This window comes from Suricata suricatta, chromosome 2 (genome assembly GCF_006229205.1).
Source record: "Suricata suricatta isolate VVHF042 chromosome 2, meerkat_22Aug2017_6uvM2_HiC, whole genome shotgun sequence".
Classification (NCBI taxonomy): domain Eukaryota; kingdom Metazoa; phylum Chordata; class Mammalia; order Carnivora; family Herpestidae; genus Suricata; species Suricata suricatta.
This window is the reverse complement of record NC_043701.1, coordinates 1,519,998-1,525,935: the sequence shown is the minus strand read 5'-3', so window position 1 is coordinate 1,525,935 and position 5,938 is coordinate 1,519,998. Positions and strand designations below refer to the sequence as shown.

Sequence of the window (5,938 nt, the reverse complement as noted above, 5' to 3'; positions counted from 1 at the left end):
GGCTCCGGGAGGGGCACCGGCCCCGCCATTGGCCCAGGGGCGCACCTGTCACCGTCCCGGCCGCCTGCCGCCCCGCCCCTGCGCCGCGGGGTCCTAAACCCCCGGGGCGCTGAGCCGCGTTGGCGGGGCGGAGACTGCGACCCGGCTTGCCAGACCCGGAGCCTCAACCTGGGGACCCCGCTCGTCCTCCCGCAGACACAGAGCGGGGCTGCGGGCGTGGCACCCTCGGGTCCGAGTGTGGGCCCCGCTGCCCGAGTCCAGCTCCCGAGACACGCTGTCCTGCTCTGGACTCGGCGTCGCCTGGAGCAGTGGCCCGAGTCTTCTCGCGCCTCCTCGCCAGCACTGGGGTTTGTGCACTCCTGCGTCGCGGAGCCCACGTTGCTCGCAGATCTAGCTGCTTTGCTCCATGACCGCAGCACAGCGAAGACCTTTCGTGTCCCCGAGCCCCACTCCCGGGTCTCCAGGGTGCACAGGAGCGGTTTGTGTCCCTGTCGCCAGCCCTCCGCAGGTGGAACCTTCTCCTCTACTCTGTGCGCGTCTCAGGGGTTGTGGGTGTGGGTATGTGTGTGTGCGCGCGCGTGTGCCTTCCACAAGTCCTCGCCTGGAGCGCCTGCCCCATCCAGGCGGAATCCGCAAGCCCGCGGCCTGCAGGACCCGGATGCGATGCGAGGCCTTGACCACTTACCCTTGACAGGACCCTCAGTGACAGCGCCCCTCCTCTCTGCGAAGGGGACCCTCCGGCGTGCGAGGGGCAGCGCCAGCCCTGGCTCTGGAAAGCTGGCGGAGGGCAGAGTCCTCCCCAGGCCAGTGCCCCTGACCCTGCCTCCTCCCCGAGCCGGAAAACGCAGACCCCCCCCCCCCGCCCCCCGGGTACCTGCAGCCTGGGAAATGGCGCCGGGACCTCGCGCCCCCTGGCAGAGCAAGGGAGTGGAGTGAGAACCCAGACTTCACACCCACCCCTCGCCCCCATGCACACACTTCAAATATTTACAGTAAAAGCACTTCCAAGGGCTTTTCTGCAGCCGAAAGAATCAACAGGGCGGGTCGGGGAGTCAGCGGCCACCAGCGCGGGGCTTTGTCAATAGCTCCGTTGGACACAGTTCTCTGGCAGCAGCTGGGAGAGAATGCGGGGGAGGGGGCTGGATTCTGGAAGCAGGTTCCTAAGCAGGTGAGAGGGGAGTAAGGGACCGGGTGGGGGCTGTGGGAAGGGTAGAGGAGGAAGGAAAAATCAGGGCAGGTAAACAAACTTTAAAATTAGCAGATCAGGTTGCTACAAGAGGGTTTGTGGGTTTTTTTGTTTTGTTTTGTTTTTTTAATCTAGGGATTGTTAGTCTCCCTTCAAAAGGCTTCTTGCGTTCCCAAGGGCCGAGCTTCTTTTTCATTAAAACAGGGTAGTTCCCAGACACACAGACGGCTGGAACCTAGGAGGACAGCAATGGGACTAAATGTTACACACTTTTGCAAAAACCAAGCGTGACTTGTAAATAGGAATTATCGCTTTTACGTGGTCTGTGTTCTGTCTTGAGGTGATGTCTCTTTGGGTGATGAAAACACAGTCCTGACTACCCGGAGAGAGGGGGGAACTCGGAGTGCAGGTCAGGGAAGTGGAGCACCCTGTCCCCTGCACACCGCGAGGCCTCAGTGTTTGGATTCGGGCTAGGTCTGCCAGAGGGGCCAGGGGGCTCTCACCGGCTGCCCTCAGGCTCCGGGGTCCCTGGCCCCGTTTCTCCATGCCTCTCCGTTCCCCTTGGGGAAGGAGGGTTTATGGAGGAGACCTGAGCTTCTCAGCCATCAGCTCTGGGCAGGAAATGCTTCACCCTTGGAGGGACAGTGAGGATACCTTGGCTGTCACTAAGCCTCCCCAGGAGAGAGCAGTCGTGGCCCCCACCTCTGACTGCGGTTCGCTCTGAGGCTGACCTGCCTTTCCCTCCCTCTCCCCTCCACCTGCTGGGGCAGGACTCCCGGGCTGGGGGGCAGTGATTTAGGAGGCTGGGGGTGAGGAGTGAATGAAACTAATGAGACTCCGCGAGGCTGATCTTGGAGAGCCTGCTGCCCTTCCTTCTCCCCGAAATGCCCCCCACAAGGGCTGTTTTAGTTGGGGACAGGTGTGCAGTCTACACATAGTAAGTCTCCCCATTTCCTCCAATGGGATCATTCTGGTTTTGAGAAACCCTGGAGGACCTCACCTCACCCCTCTTTGTTCTGCAGTAACCACGCTCCTAGAGCCCTCGAAATCCCAGGCCGGCGTCACCCTCCCCCCGAGAGCAGCTGAGAGCAGGTCCTGGGAGCCCAGAGTGGACAGGGATGCGGGGACCCCCGCCCCCCCACCTGCAGGCACAGGTTCACCCGTTCGCCCCCAGCCCGCACCCCTGGGAGGCACCCACGTGGCACTAAGCCTGCCGAGGTCCTGGCCCGGCCGCCCCTCCCTCTGCAGCGTGACTCTGGGTGTCAGCGCTCTGTTATTTTTATAGATTCTGCTTCTTTGTTTAGCAAAGTCGGTTAGGGCTCTATAGGGCTAAAGGGCTTCACAATTATCATATATTCTGTGAACGTTAAAAAGCGAATACATGTTGGAGGTTTTCTGTGCAGCTGTATGGAAAGAGAGAGGGACAGAGAGAGGGGAGAGGCCTCGGAAGTTTGGGGGCTTTGTGTGGTTTATGAGGTGTGAGCTGAGCCCGCTGGGGCTCTTCTTGTTTCCAGCATCCGTACGGGTCCAGCCCAGCTGGCTTTGAAGACAGTTTTGGGCAGCGGGAGCGCGCAGGGCTTGCATCTGGTAAAGGACCCTAGCGACAGATCAAAGGTCCGGTCCGCACTCCCAAACCCGGGCTCCCGGCGCCTCCCCTCTCCTGCGGCCGCGGGCCCCCGGGGGAGCCCTCGATTTTGCCGGTGGCCGAGGCTGGCCTGGCGGACCGTCCTCTGCTGTGTCCCTTCTTATCCCACGCCCTGCCTGCGCGACCGTCCAGTCTCCACGGGGGTCTCCCTTTAAGATGCTGAACACTACCCTTCCCCCACTGCTTGGAAAGAATTGGTGGCTTATATCACCACTTGCAAAAGAAAAAGGCATTTGTAATCCATGTCTGTTCACGTCTGGAGTTAAACACATATGAGGCTGGGGCTAAAACCTGTGTACCCACATATTCAGAGGGTGGGGGCAGGCGTCAGTATCATTTACATACTGCTCTTTCCCCGTGAAGTGGGCCAAGGACAGTAGAATAATCCGTCCGAAGACCACCTTTCAAGGGCCCCGGAGCCCAGGGTGCGAGCGGAACCCCCCCCCCCGGGTAGTCCGCACACACCCTGCCCCCCCCAGCCACGGAGGGGGGTGCTCAGCACCCAGAGCCACCTTGGGGACAGGGACGGGACGTATGCCGTGGCTGGGGTCAAGGGGGCACACCGGGGTTGGCAGAGCCTGGGGTGGGGACGTAGCTGGGGTCACCGGAAGGCGAGTGGGAACTGGGGGGGGGTCGATCAGCACAGGTGTCCCCTCCCCACCCGCCCCCAGCAGAGCTCCGAGGGCCAAAGGTATCACGCTGTAGCGCGGCCCTTTGATCTGCAGACCGCCTTCCAGACCCGGGGCGCTCCGCCTTTAAAGGAGTCTGGAGAGGGCGGAATCCTGCAGCCCAGCCTCTCCAACCAGCGGTGGGGCCTGAATGCCGCCCTCAGCGTCTGGCCTGAGCCTAAACCGGCCCACTTCCCAGGGGCCCAGTCACAGTCTGACCCTGTCCACAGGGCCCAGCCCTGGGTGCAAATAACCGGCCCAAACGGGGCTCACTGCTGGGGTTTTGCTGAGAGGTCAGGAGGGTGCTGCGGGACTTAAATGCCTAAAACTCCAACAACCTAAGGGCCCTCTATTTTTGGAAATTTCCTTCAGATACAAAAATATCTGCTATATGTTCAGACCTTGGGCAGTCTCCCAGCGTCCATGGGCACCAATGAGAAGGGGCGGGCATGGCTGGGGGTAGGGGTGAAGTGGGGGGCAGAGCTCAGTGCTGGTCCCTGCGGGGTGGGGGCGCGGGGAGACCGGCCTCGTCCACCTGCAGGCTTCCTTCGGGCCTAGAACACTGAGAGCGTTCCCAGCCTCTCTATTGCACAGATTCAAAGCTCCGGGTTACAAAGAGAAACAAATCCGTCCAAGAAATGGGGGAGCATGGGAAAGCTCGCGTGAGCCCCTTTAATCAAGCTGGGGGTGACAGTCCTCGACAGGGATGAGGAACCCCCCCCCCCAGGAGCTGATATTTTCGCTCAAGGATTTTAATTGAATTGTGTTGCAGGGTCACTCTGTCGTCAGGAACCGGGAGAGAACACACATCCCGCGAAGTCAGCTTTTCCAGAGCCTTCCCGGCGGCCTGCACTTCGCAGTGAGTGAGTCTTGGACTGGTGCTTTCTTATTTCAAAGCTGGGCACAGTGCACACCTGCTGTAGCGGAGCCCAGCTCTCCAGGCTCCCAGTACAATGTGTCTAGTCATGGAAGGCCGACCTTCTGAAGGCGGCACGCTGTGGGGACCGAGTGGCCCGAGGTGCTCCCCCACCAGCTGAAGGAGAGGGGCGCTGAGCAACGCTGCCCTTGGGAAGATCACGACACACGGGCCTGGACTGTCACCACTGACCCTGGGGCGGGAGGAACAGGTGAGGCGCACAGATGACAACAGATACTGCGCTGTCCATGAACTGCTTAGTGCGTTGTGACTCCAGATTATGGCTGGAGAGCAGCGTGGAGCACGTCCACGTGGATAATGGCAGGAAGTCGTCGCTAATTGGTCTATTTAGCAGCGCTGAGGCAGCAGGAGCTGTAGCTGCTGAGGGAGAGAGAGGGAGAGAGAGAGGGAGAGAGAGAGAAGAGAGAATTCCTTCTCATTTCCCAGAGGTGGGGGGGGGTGTACCCAGGTGTCTGGGGTCAAGTTCTCCTTGTCCCTCGAAGCCCCTGCGTCCTCCCACAGGTGCGCACTGAGACGCAAGGGCGGGTCTCAGGCTTGGGTGGACTTGCTGGGGGCGGGGGGGGGGTGACTCTGTGCAAGTGTGACTCGGCTGGCCTGCTCCGGCTCCCTCCCAGGCCCCTTCCCTCAAGCAGCCTCTCTCCCTCCCCCACATCACACCCCATCCGCATTCCCCGGCTTGGGCAGCGGTGGGTCTGTAGGGCAAGAACCCTCTCCTACCCCACCCCGTGAACAGGGGATGTTTCACCCACGGGGAACCTGAAGCTAATGGCGCACACGTTGTAAGGGGAGCCAGATTTGAGCTGGACATCCGGACACCAAGCCCTCGATGCCAGCGGCCCTGCCAGATGCCCGGAGCACTGGCAGCAGGTGCTGTGCCTCAGTGTACCTTCTGGCGTATTCCTCTCCAATGGTGTAACTGCAAACCAACACAGCGGTGTCCCCGTCTTACAGATGGGCAAACTAAGGCTCTGAGAAGCCAAGGCGCTTTGCTCCAGAGCCCACAGCAGAAGAGCGCCCTGGCTCCCAGACCCGCACGGGGCCTTGTGCCATAACGCGGTCAGCCACGTTGCTTATTATGTTATAATCTCCTCGCTGCCGGAGTCTAATAAGCTTTTCCCACTTGGCCTTTGACCGGCTGGGCTCCTGCCCGTGGAACATCAGGATGGCAGAGAGGCGGAATGTGCGCTGCTGGCCGCTCTGGGCCTGGGGTCCCTCCTTCCTGACACCAGGGAGGCGGGGTGCGTCCCCTCTCGGGCACCTAGGCCCCTCTCCGCACGGAGGGCTGGGGGTGGAGAAAGCCCGGTTGCCCAGCTCCCGCCGCCTCCCCCAGTCTCCGGGGCTCGGCGCGGCCCGGCAGGATAATTTGGCTAATGAACTCGTTAAAGGGCCCCTGGTGACCCGCCCCGGCCTCCCCTCGGCCCATCTGGGAAATTCCATTGAAAGGCTGAGAGCCTCCCAGGCCTCCGCCGTCTGTCGCCGCGGGAGGCGCGAACCCGGTGACG

At 61.4% G+C, this 5,938-nt stretch overlaps 1 long non-coding RNA gene across 2 annotated transcripts; it reads left to right on the top strand.

Annotated features, from left to right (window-relative positions):
• The first annotated feature begins 241 nt into the window (after positions 1-241).
• On the top strand, positions 242-4,668 carry LOC115276846. 2 transcript variants are annotated; one of them, XR_003902114.1, is made up of 2 exons: positions 242-347; positions 4,272-4,668. It is a non-coding gene; the product is annotated as an uncharacterized LOC115276846 (long non-coding RNA). The 2 variants fall into 2 exon arrangements; XR_003902113.1 differs by lacking the exon at positions 242-347 and adding an exon at positions 377-508.
• Positions 4,669-5,938: the final 1,270 nt, after the last annotated feature.